Source organism: Anomalospiza imberbis, chromosome 4, assembly GCF_031753505.1.
Source record: "Anomalospiza imberbis isolate Cuckoo-Finch-1a 21T00152 chromosome 4, ASM3175350v1, whole genome shotgun sequence".
NCBI lineage: Eukaryota > Metazoa > Chordata > Aves > Passeriformes > Viduidae > Anomalospiza > Anomalospiza imberbis.
In genome coordinates this window covers 28160174-28172076 of record NC_089684.1, presented here as the reverse complement: position 1 = coordinate 28172076, position 11903 = coordinate 28160174, and the positions used below count along the sequence as shown (strand labels likewise).

The following is an 11903-nucleotide window of genomic DNA, read 5'->3' as shown; positions in this document are numbered from 1 at the left end:
ATATAGAGCCCTGTAGCACCAGTGGGAGGTAAGTTATGCCAATAGTAAACACTTTTTTAAATATTCTATTTCTTATAGGTACCAAAACAACATAGGACTTGGAGCTGTGTTTTACCAGAGGGTATCAGTTGTGGCTTAATTTCACCATGCCAAGAAGGTTGGGTCGGTAAAATATTTGAGAGAAATGCCAAATCAGTATGTGAAAGAACTTTTAATAGCATGGTAGCATGAATGTTGGTTTTGCCTTTTAGCACTTATTAACTTTACATTTGTCACACATTATAGTCCGTGCTAAGAGACCTACCTGATGTTCATCATTACATGGGGTATCTGTAGCAAAGTTTCAATCTTGCCACGTGAACATATCCACAATGGTCTCATCTCTAAGATGGTCTTCCAGAACTGTAGGTTTAAAGAACAGATCCCAGGCATATCCTGAGACTTTTATTTTCAGCTTTTAGGCTTTGTTAGATGTGGATCTACAACTGTTGTACTTTAAAAGAGAAAATTCAGTCAACAAAGTCTATAAAAGCATTTCTGCCCTGTATAGGATGTTGTTGCAAAGGGTTTTCTTTCTGGCCAGCAGCTTGTTTGTTGCCTCCTGGTTGCAAAAAGATCCACAAAATTCTTTTCTGTGTCCTCAAACATTTTTTTCTTTCTGTTACTTTTCTGTCTTCTGGACTCTCCCTGCCACCCAGGACTCAGAGTGCCAATATATCTTTGCCCTGTGGTAGCAACCCCTCACTGATTATGCACAGCCCTTTTCAGAGGGAAGGAGAGGCTCAGAGAACAGCAATTGCACATGCATGTCCCTCTCTGCTTCCCCACATAATACTTTGGAAGATTGAAGGTAATAAAAATTATTTTAACCCATGTTATCCACTGCAGACCTACTCATGGTGAGAAACAGGTTTAATTGCCTTAGCTACTGTTTGTTTATCTGTCAGTTATCTAGGAGAGATTAGGTCTGCTCAAGAATAATAGTTGTCATATATATGTGACAGTATTTCAGTCTAACTTCTGCCTTATAACTAATGGTTCAAATATCCAATCCACAGCCAGCTGTTTTGTGGTTTGTTCTAAGTTCTGTGTTGCCTGTTTTCTTCCCTCCTGATAGATGCAATTTTTTGAGTTAAGGACATAAATAAATCCCATGTAATCACACAATGAGTCAGCTACAAATATGCACGTCTTCAAAAATGTTCACAGCATTTTTATTTCTTCCTCTGTGCTGCTGAACAACTTACCTTTGTACTAATAAACTCTGGACACAAGAGTTTTGGAAGTAAATTCAGAGATTTACTCCAGAAAATATTAGCCTATTCTCTTTTTTTTTTTTTTTTTTTTTTTTTGGTTTTCTATTTCTCTCTCCCTGTCGAATCCTAACTACAGCTCCTAAAGATGAGGTAGACTATTTAAAAATAATTAAAAGTTTCTGCCTTAGCATGGCTTCCATTGACACCACATCTGCTTGAGCATGGTAGGAAGCAGGTTCAAGCCAATTAAAAGGAGATGGGTGCATTGTACAGCTCCCTTCTTTCTTAGTGAACTTTTGACCAAGAGGGCACTGTATTGATGAATTTCATTTCTTCCTAATCTGCTTGTACTCTGCTTGATAGCTTGGGGCTTTGCTCTCTTCTGTTTCAGTACAGTGACCCTGCTCTTGAGAAAGTTGTGTGTTCAAGGCAAAGATTTCAAGTTATTACAAGATGTTGAGCACACAGATCTCTCCTTGGCTGTCTGCAAAATGTTGCCTGAAAGTTGAGAAAGGCTCTCACCCCAGACAAGAAGTAGTAAGGCATTATTTCACAGCTTTTAAGGCAGTAACAAGAGTTTCACTCAGCACTACATAGATAAATAGACTAAGTCCTTCAGGGTGAACATGTGAAAGGGACAAACTAAGTGCACCTGGGGGCTGTGTTAGTAAAAGACATGAGTTGTATGAGGCTTTTAAGAGCTGTTCTTCAGGCAGCTGTTCACATGCTGGTCAGCAAGTCAGAGGTCCCCTTACGACTAACTCTACACATATGACAACAAAAGGACATTTCTGTATGACTGTTTCTGGGATGGTGCCACAGGTATTTTTGCAGAGGTCTCAAATTGCAATTTTGCCAGCCTTTCTGTCTGTTCTGTAATGGCTTGTCTTGAGCACAGTCTAGGGAACAGGGCCAAAGGTGCAATGTTGCAGGATCTACAGTCCAGCCTGCTTGTTATGATGCTAGCCAGACAAAATGGGTTTGCTTTTTGGCCTTGAGCACTGGTCAACAAAGAGTGTTGGCCTCAAATAGCTGTTCCTTGAATAGCCAGGAGAGTTTTTTTTATGACTTTCTGTTAATTCTTGGGTGTTAGATGTTAATTGAGATACGTAACAGCAGAACAGGGCCACAGATCACTTATTGAGAGCAGAGGATGATACTGAGAGGAAAGCACTTTACATATCCTTCAGGAGAAAAGCAGAGCAACAACAACAAAAAAAAATTAAGTTCTTATACATAGCTACAAGGAAATACCTGACACCTACATCTTAATATTGGAAAAGTCCTTTGCTGTTCAGAGACCGTACTTTCAGGATCTAAGTGACAGGTGAAAGTAACATTCTGAAACTAGTACACCATGAATTTCCATTTCCTAAGGAATTTAATATTTATAAAGTGGCTTAGCTTTGAATTGCTATGACACTATCACAGCATTAAAGGACTTGCCTGTCCTGATAATATAAATGTAACTGCTTTCCCCAAGAGCATTTTTGACTCGTCTTTTTCCAGACTATTTTATTTTTTCTTTACTTATGACACTTTCCACACATACAGAATGTGTTATTGTGGCATGGAAAGAAAGTAAGCATGACCTTAATCAAATAAAAAATAATCATTGCTTATACAACAAAGACTAAGTGTAGATGAAATAGAGAGACTTGTATTTACTCAATATCTGGAAGACAAATACTGACCAAATCTTTTTATCACCAGTACGTCACTCCAAGTTAATTGGAAAGACAGAATGACATCACAAAATCTCATCAAGAGGATTTAGAGATGTCAGTCTGAATTCCTAAACTTACAGTGAATTTGGCACCTAATTTTTATACCTCGTCTTTTGGACTTTCAGGATAATAGAAAAGAAATAATGGAATGGATAGGATAATTTAGGAAGAGATTGTGTTTGAAACCACATTATCAAATAAATCACCCTCTGTGGGAGAAAACAATAGAGTGGGACCTTGACTTTACTGGTTGGATAAAGATAAGTATTCAGACAGAGACAACTAAAGCTTAGGAAGATAATAGCTTGTCCATCGGGGCAATGTTGCCAATTAATGTAAATAGCAGCATATAGATCTCCTCAGTATTGCCATTGGGCATGCTGAGAATATTATTAACACCTCTGTGGCCATCTGTTATTAAGGAATTGGAGAGGCAAAAGGAAATAAGAGAGGATTAGCTTCTCATTGGAGATGCAAGGGTTTCCTCTTAATTAAGCAACATTTTTCCAGGTCTGAAACAGAGCAAGAGTGTTTGCATTTATTTATTCTGTGCCTCCTTTGCAAACATGCCACATTTTGAAACACAAGATTAGAACAGATCTTTTCCCAAGAAGAAAGCATTGGTTATGCTCCTTATAACACATGGCTTGAGTAGTTTGTTAATGTTACTGCTTCTTCCTTGTAAGTCCATTAGTGTTTCAGATGAGGACAACTGTCTACTTCTCACCTAGAAAACCACATAAAAGATAAAAAATGGCTAATGTCCTCGAGGATGTGATTTATGGAAAAGTTACCATTACTCAGCTTATCTTCTTGAAATTAGAGGAAAAAACCTTCCATAATATTATACATTCTAGGCAAAGGAAGATTGTGCCCAGAGCTATTTATTAGGACAGATTATACAAGTATTGTGGGGTTTTTTTCAGCAAGATTATTTTTTCCGCCCTGTGGAAAACTGTGCATTAGAATGTTCTAGTGGGAAATAGAAATACTGAGGCTTAAATCAACAAATAAATTAATTTATAATTACTTCTCTTTTACCTTATGGAAACTTCAATACTGGACTAAACAGGAAAGATCAGATAGACAGATTAACCTGGCTTGATCTATGTAGCTACTCTTGACTCCTGAGCAGGGAAGGAGGTCAGTGGCATCATGAACATCCTGACCATGGCTTCATAAAAACTAGCTTAGAGCTTTTTCTGCAGAAAAGAATGACAACCCAGTGCACTTGAACCACGGGGTGTCAAAACCCATACAAAAATCATTGTCAAAGGCATACCTTTTTCTGGTTTGATTAAAACACCTGTTTTTCACTGACTGGTTTCTCCATGGGGAGAAAAAAAAAAAAAAAAGGAAAGTGGAACTAGGTGTTGTTTGAGATCAATAGTACCTAGCTTAGTTCCTCAAGTGATATACACAGGTGTTTTTGCATTTACTGTTATCTGATCAAAGTAGAAATACCAGGAAAAGACTAACAGAACATGCCTTGTATCACTACAGTAGCAGCTGCCACAGCATTGTAAAAGCAGTGGAGAATTTTAGAGTGCTGCCAATAAAGCCTTTTCATCTCAAGTCTGAGCTTACAGAACTTTCTGACTTGTACAACAATCTTTTCAAAAGGCATCTCTGAAATAACACTCACAATTATGTATTCTGGAAGAAATTGTGGGACTTGGTTTCAGTCTACTCCCAAAATCAAGATTAGCAACTGAAAAGGGTTCCAACTAAGACATTTTAAGTGGTCTTAATAGTCTTATGAAAACAAACAAACAAACAACAACAAATCAAGAGCAGAGCTATAACAGCATAAATTCCAGGTAACAAAGGTAAGTGCATTGGCCTGACTGACAGACTGATTGTGGGAGATGCTTCTGCCCTGTGTGTGTCTGTGAGCAGATGAGGGTTCTGACTTCAAGTGAGGATTTTGCAGAGGTGGCACTGAATGTGTGTTGGTAAAGTTCCATGGCCTCAGCTTTCCACTACATGACCTAGTGATGGGCAGATTTGCCCAACCTCCAGCAAAAGGCAGAGTCTGCCAAAACAGCACTAGGGAGCTCTTATTGATATATGTCCTTTTTACTAAGACTTGCAAAGAAATTAATTCTGCAGGGTGCTGGTCACAAACTTGAGAAGATTGAGCTTGTCCCCTCATGCCACTAATGAGAGCACACCAATCAACAGCATGGCTAATTGGCTTCTTAGCTCACTGCTTCACCTTCCTGGCAGGTAAGGCTCTCCTCCATCCTCTTTCTATTACCCTGTTCTGAATTTCATTTCTGGCATCTGGTTTGTGAACAAGGATTGCATCATTGCATCATAATAGCAGTTAATTAAGAATGAAAACCCACCCAAATCGATTACAACAAATCAAATTACTCTAAGGACAAAAATGCAGCATTGACTATTGCAGTGAAATATATGAAAAAACTGTCTTGATGGTTCAGTATTTATAGTGGCCAGCAGCCACTGTAAATTCCCGAGTATAACAGGAAACAAACAGCATGTGTGAAATGATCTCATCTCATCAGGGTGCTGATTTTATGAGCTCTTCTGTTGGTTCTTATCTTCAGACATGTAGATAGATCTACATGTGATCTGAGCATAACAGTTTTAAAGACAGCAGGAAGAGAAGAGCCCTGAATAAATGCAGAGGTAAAAAAATAATAAGTAAAGGAAAAAGGAAACTGTCAGGGAAATAAAAAGCCAAAAAAAGTTAAGGGGCAAAAAATCCCTTTGTATGGTGGGTTTTGTTTAGATTTTATTTCATTTTTCATTCCCCTTGTGAGTGAGATGAACTGTCCCCTAGTAGCATCATTTTTGCAAGCAAACTGTGTTCTCACACTTGTGGTCTGAAGTGAGAGAGAACCCAGCAAGTCTTGTGGTGTGAGAGGAAGGGGCAAGCTCAGGCTTGAGACAGAAATGAATGTTTTGGAGAGCCAAGATTTTTATGGAGGCTGCACAGTGGAGAGATGATAGACAAGGCAGGAATGCACCACTACTTTAAGCTATAGGCACAGGCACAAATAATAAGACATAGGATAAAGTATAAGGTTTTAGAGTTAGGTCTCTGCTCAAAGCAATGCATGGTATGAGGTATGGGTGGTAGAGATGCCCACTGTTCGGGTCCCTTGTAGGTTTTCATTCACATAGAAGTACAGCCACCATGAGATAAATTAAAAGAAAAGATTTCACGTGCTTGACAGATCTTTGAGGGTGAAAAATTCCAGCAATTAACCATTTTCAAGTTCACCTGATTGCTGAGTTCCCAAGGAAGAAGAGCCAAAGAAAGATGGAGGAGAGATGAGCAGGGCTCCCTTTAAAAGGCAGGTGAGTTTGGGCAAAGGTGAGACTACAGGGAAAAAGGAACAGAAGAAAGAAAACAGACTCTTGCAAAGGTACTGGGCGGTACTGGGATGCCAGGGATGGCTGTGGGGTGCTGGTGCAGAGACAGTGGGATCTATACCTGCAGATAGGATACCTGGATGAGAAATGGTTGTGTTACCACAGGGAATTTCTAAAGCTGTTTACCAGGAGTGTGTTCTTAACAGCACTGAAAATACAGCTGGATGGAGCAAGGACAGCCAGCATAAATCACCAGAGGGCAGCTAATTAACAACAGTGAGGGACACAGCCCAGTATTGCAGCTGTTGTAAGGTGCTATGCTTTATCTAGCAAGAGGGTTAAGATGCAGTGATGAATTGACACTATTTAAAATGTTTCCTTGTTTTTCTTCATGTGTCTGTTGGGATGGGCTGGTCTGACCACTCTGATTCTCTGAAAATTAAATTGGTTTGGAGGGCTCTGCCTATGTTGGGGGAAAATAATCTTTCCCTAATGAGAAAGACCCAGAGAAAGATTTTTTTTTTTTTTTTTAATCGGTGTTAAGGATATGAGGCTGCTATGACATTTCTTGACATTTCTTTCTATGTGTGACTCCCTTCTGTCCTTCCCCAAGAACATATTTCCAAGCTGGTCAGACTCACACACATGTAAATGAGGTGGCAAATGTGTAAGGATATTGGTTTCATGGGATCTGGGGCCCAAGCAGGGGTAGGAAACCAGTGCTGAGCTTTCTTTGGAGCATGTGCTTTGCTAGATACCAAAGAAACAAGTCATAAGGTTGCTGCTGTCTCTGTTTCCCAGACACGAGCAGAAGTAGTTCCACTTTTCTTAGGGAAAAAAAAAATAGGATTATAATGAGGATTCTGAAAAAGGTGTGGGTTGTCTTCTCCAGAGTTTCTTCCCATGGCTGAGGGAGGGTGATAAAGGATGCATGACTTTCCTTGAACAGTAGTGCCTAGGAGCCTCAGATAAAGCTCTCATTTTGTTTTCTGTTTATGCATCAGATGGCTGCAGGCTTCCTAAGACTTTGAGCATCCTTTAAGGAAAAGTGTTTATTTGGAGCAGGTTGTTTTATAAGACTGCTGGTTTGGGTTTTTTTGTGAGATGGGGAGCAGTAGTGTCCAGAGGATCAGATATGCTGGCAATTTTAAACAATTGGACGGAATGCCAGCAGTGCTCACAAGTGTAGCTCCTAAATGCACGTAAATGTTTGTGGAAGAACTTCAGATTAATAAACACAAAGTGCTTGTTTGTTTCTTTTTTTATAAACAAAGAACACTACAGGAAAATTAACATGATTGGAGAAAATAAGGAGATGAACTTGAACAGCTTGCTGCAGTAAATGGATTTTGTCAGCTTTAATGTATGTGCCAGTGACACTTCAGGTATAAATGAGGACTTGAGAAGCTCTTAAATCTGAAGATGGAAGCTGATGAAACGTGATATTCTTCTTGTATTTAAATTAGGCTTAGCAACTACTAGATGATCACTTAAACCCTATCTGAGCCATCATTTCCATATCTTAATAGTCCTTATTTTCTCCAGCTATTTTGAAGGAATTTATTGCTATTGTCCTGTTAAGCACCTTCACTGAATTAATTTTTGGGCTAGTGTTGTTAGCTTTGGATAAAGGTAGAAATCAAGATCTCTGTGAGAAGATAAAAGGTGACCATATTTTGCACACAACAAATAAATAGAGAAAAACCTCACATGCAGTGCAAACATTTCAAAGTAATTTGATAATAATTCTTTTTGCTAAACCAAACAAGCCACCAAATATCATGTTATATGTGTGTTGCCTCTATATGATGTCTTTATGAAGAACTGAAGATTTTCCAGGCCTGCTCTGTTTAGTTCAGCTTGGGCTCCACTGACTGTGAGACCTTTTATTTTTCACAGGTATTTTCTTTGCATTCATAACAATATTCATGTCTCTGAGGAGAGGCAGGAAGGGGATAAATATCTGCTGCAACCTAAATGACAGCATGGTTTGTTGGTACAGAATAAAAGCCTGAAGTTTTTCAGCATGCAGTGAATAGATCAGTGAGTATTTAGAAGCAGAAAGAGCCTCCCTGATTATCCAGGCTCATCCCTGCAGGCTGTAAGTTGTGAGTGATTCAGCTACCTGTCCTTCTGGTAGAACTTCTTTTTCCCCTCTTGCAATTAAATCAGGACAGGGGACTGTTTGAAAGCACGATGCTTTTTCATTGCTTTGTGGAGACAAATGCCTGTTGGCTGACTGGGAGTGCGTTTGGGTGCTGCAGGTGCTGCACTCAGAGATGCCAGTATGCCCTGGTTAATGCCTCTCCCACCTGGATATCACTGTACCTTCCACCCTGCTTCAGCCAAGAGCAATATGGTCAGCAAAGGGTGGCTACTCACACTGTGCTTAGCTGCAATATTGTCCCAGTGGGGAGGAGGAGGGTAGGTGAAGGGCTGTAACCTCTCCAGACAGCAGAACTGCTGCCAAGAACTAATGTGCTAATAGGTCCAGGTGCCATGGCCATGCTCACCCTTCTTTTGGGGCAAACAGCAGTGCACGCCCAACACAAAGGAATTTTTCATATAAGTGTACATAAATCTGCCAGCCAAGAGGATGAAGAGAAGCTTTCTCTCTGAGATCCTTACTTAGGAGCAGGATCTGTCTAAGGCATTGGTATACTTCTCCAGAGAAGCATGCCTCTTGCTCAGCTAAATAAAACACAGGAGTAATTCCTAGTGCGGTGTTTGGGCCATTGCTCGGATCTGAAGCACTTTTTATTAGGACCTTTAATCTGGATTTAGAAAGTATCAACTCCTTGGCTTTGAATGTCCATGTCTTAGATGAAAATTCTTCCCTCCCCACCCACTATCTCTCTGATCCCTGAGTATCACTGTCTTCCAGGAGAACTGGTTGAAATTTTAAGTTGCTGAAAATAAAGGATAGGATAGTTCTGCTGCTTGGCACAGGGGGTGGGTTGCCCAATTTATGCTTCATGCTCCCTAGGGTAGTGGCAGCAGGTATCCTTTGCCTGTGTGACAAAGCTGGGAAAGATGAGATGCTCTTAGTCCTGAAGATTCCAAATAGGGAGCCAAAAATAACTGAGGATTTTCAACTTTCACTCTCTGTACACACTCTCCCAATGCTGTAGAGACGATTTAAAGCAGGGCTAGATGAACTGGGCTTGTGGAGAGTCAAGATTTAATTGTCCAGCACAGGGTATGTGAACCATGTTCTCTGCTCTGTAACCATTTCTAATTACTAGAGCCATTCACTTTTCTTAGTCTACTTATTAAAATTATTAGCTTAGAGCTCCTCTGTTACAGAATAGTCCTAGAAGAAGTCTTTTATTTGCAGTTGCCTAACATTAACAAACAAATTACCTGTCACTGCTCTTTGCAATGATAACCTAGCAAGGACAGCATTTGCCATAAACAACTTTTGTACTGGTTGCTTTCAGTAAGACTTTCATCAGATTAAAAGATCAAATGAGGTTTTGCTCTGTCAGCAGGAGAAGTTAAAAGAAACTGGCTTGCAAACAATGAACAGTTATGCTAGGAATTAACTTCCAAGGAGAGGACAAACTCCTTCAGAATATAACCAGGAGGAAATTAATGTTAGGCAAATGGATAAGGTTTCTCACAACCATGTCCAAGTCAACCGGAACGCTTAATTTCCCTTGTCCATTTTGCAGCTGAAATTTTTACTTCTCTTCCAGCAAAACTCCAACATGTGAAGTCCCTGCTCAGTATAAGCACATGGATTTTATGGCCTTCACAGTATCACCATTGCTTTTTTTTTTTTTTTCCTGTTTTAAAAGTAGAGGAAAAAGGGAAATTGTGAAGAAGGAGGCTAATTAGAGAAAATGGGCTTAATTTGGAAGCCACAGGTACCTCTTTTGTAAGCTTTTGTTGAGCTTGTGCCCACAGTAAATTTATACAAGCTTTGGAGAGATGGTAAATCTCTGTTTGCTATGGCCTGCTTTAAATGGGGAGCTTTCAGCACTACTTTGCTCATAGCTAAGGACACAGATGAGGTAATAAAACCAACAAGTCCTGGGAAATACCCACTCAGCTGTGAGAAACATTTCCTTGAATCCCCTGGTCTTTTGGATCCACATAAAACAGCTTTTATTGTTCCAATAAGATGCATGGTAGCTACATCACTGTGGGTTTAACAAGGGCTGTTGTGAGGTTTGATTCCTCAGCTCTCTGCTGCCTTCTGTCTGTCTTGCTAGTCAGGCATTTCAGGCCTCTTTCAAAAAGAATGTCGTTTGTTATCACAATTTCATCTTGCAGGTCCTGGCCAGCCTAATTGTGGAAGGTTTCATTGCAAGAATTGAATGCTGATCGAACTGAACCGCCCCAGCTGAACGAAGCGTGACCTGTGTACACCTCTCCATTGAACGGGAGTCACTTAGGTGAATTACTATTAAAACAGTAAAAATCAAAGCAATGCAATCACATTTACAAACTGTAGCTGTATTTGATGGAGTTATCTAATTAGACAACCAGAATGTAGTGTTGTGGGTTGCACAGTGCTGAGGTGGAGCAGGAGCAAAGGCTCCCTTTTCAACAGGGCCAGTTCACATTGAATGTGATGAGTGTGTGGGTTCCTCTGTGGCACAAGCTCACCAAGGAGGGCTGCAAGGAGCAAGTCAAATTGTGATGGCCCACTACTGCTTGCTAGCAGCAGCATGTGTGCTTTTAGCCCAGCTAGGGACAGGAATAATGTGTCATGACCTGAAACCTCAAACCAAGGCTACACCTTTGGCAGCCCACCCTGTCCAAACTACACAGCAATTACATATCCACTTGATCTGGAGAGGTGAGAAATACCTGTCACTTGCAGGAGCTTCAGCTGGATGGTGAATGGCCTAGCATGTTTCTGCCTGGATCTCATTGCTTAGGAAAAGGGCCTCCTAATAATCTTAGCTGATACCAGTAGTAGCCTAGCAGCTCTGGAATTACCATTTTGAGAGCCTCAGTTAGGTCTCTGGTGTCACCCTAATGACTAACACATTAGCAGCTCTGAAAATCCATGTGCAAAGGAATTACCTGCCTAAAGAGCACTGTTATGTGTCAGTATCCAAGAGCTGACACAATTACTGAATGTTTAGTGTCTTGTCATCTCTACACCACCACCGTGAAAGTGGAGTAAATTATACCTGCTGGATAAGAATGCATGGATTGATTGAAAAGGGTGAGAGGTCTCTGTGTGGTTTGTATTAAATTTGTTATGCCTCTTAGCAAGTGTGCTGGAGTTGCATGGGAAGCAATCTTGGCATAGGATGGGGATGACCAATGGCACTTCACGGTCTTGTGCCGTTGAAGAACTGGAAAGTTGTTTCTGTCTGTAAAAGAAAAAGCCACAAATCCCAAATCAAAATTCATATCCCTGCCAAATACTAAAATTCCCCCTCAGCTGTAGGATGGCAGTACCAGCTCCCAGGTAAATCCGAATGCTGAAGAAAAGTTCTACCACTGAACTGCAGCCATCCATTGGGTATGGACAACTGAATTTCCCTTATAAATAACCAAATGGCTATGCTTTCTTGAGACAGGGGAGGTGGCAGTCTTCCCTCTACAAAAAAAG

At 40.4% G+C, this 11903-nt stretch overlaps 1 long non-coding RNA gene across 1 annotated transcript; it reads left to right on the top strand.

Moving 5' to 3' along the window:
• Positions 1 to 362: 362 nt before the first annotated feature.
• LOC137472501 (uncharacterized) lies at positions 363 to 11654 on the top strand. The gene is made up of 3 exons (XR_010998227.1): positions 363 to 850; positions 5096 to 5212; positions 10607 to 11654. It is a non-coding gene; the product is annotated as an uncharacterized lncRNA (long non-coding RNA).
• Positions 11655 to 11903: the final 249 nt, after the last annotated feature.